This window comes from Mauremys reevesii, linkage group 12, assembly GCF_016161935.1.
Source record: "Mauremys reevesii isolate NIE-2019 linkage group 12, ASM1616193v1, whole genome shotgun sequence".
Lineage (NCBI taxonomy): Eukaryota > Metazoa > Chordata > Testudines > Geoemydidae > Mauremys > Mauremys reevesii.
Window position 1 is genome coordinate 48,904,119 of NC_052634.1, and position 534 is coordinate 48,904,652.

The 534-nt window shown below is 53.9% G+C and overlaps 1 non-coding gene across 1 annotated transcript; it reads left to right on the forward strand.

Annotated features, from left to right (window-relative positions):
- TRNAI-UAU lies at positions 1 to 94 on the forward strand. The gene is made up of 2 exons: positions 1 to 38; positions 59 to 94. It is a non-coding gene; the product is annotated as a tRNA-Ile (tRNA).
- The last annotated feature ends 440 nt before the right edge of the window (positions 95 to 534 follow it).

Below are 534 nucleotides of genomic sequence, written 5' to 3' on the forward strand. Positions count from 1 at the left end.
GCTCCAGTGGCGCAATTGGTTAGCGCACAGTACTTATAAGGCAGTGCTGAGAGGAGCTATGCTGAGGTTGTGAGTTCAAGCCTCACCTGGAGCACTGGTTTTCATTAGCCAAATGGCTTCACCCCCTTATTTGGCCCTGTGGACTGTAGAATTCCGGCCCTGGGGACACTGAGGAGGGGAGGAGTCAAAAATGCCCCCTTCACTTATTATCTCCACAGTGCAGGTGAGAATCTACAATTCTTCTCCCCGCCCCAGCCCAGCTCTTGTGCCAGGATCCCTCAAGCAGAGCCTGGAGTCCTGCCCATCCTTGACCCCTGAGCCTGGGGAGGGAGAGGAGCAAGGAGCCATTGTTACAGGGCTTTCCCTTCCCCCGCCCACTTCCCTGGCTCTTGTCACACAATCAATAAGCAGCAAAAGACCAGAAGTCGGAAGCGCAGACAACGGGATGTTTACTGGGGTTAGTTTCCAAGCAAGCAGATTCCAAAGCCCTTCACACCAGTCGGGCTTATCTCTATACACCGACAGAGTCTGTTC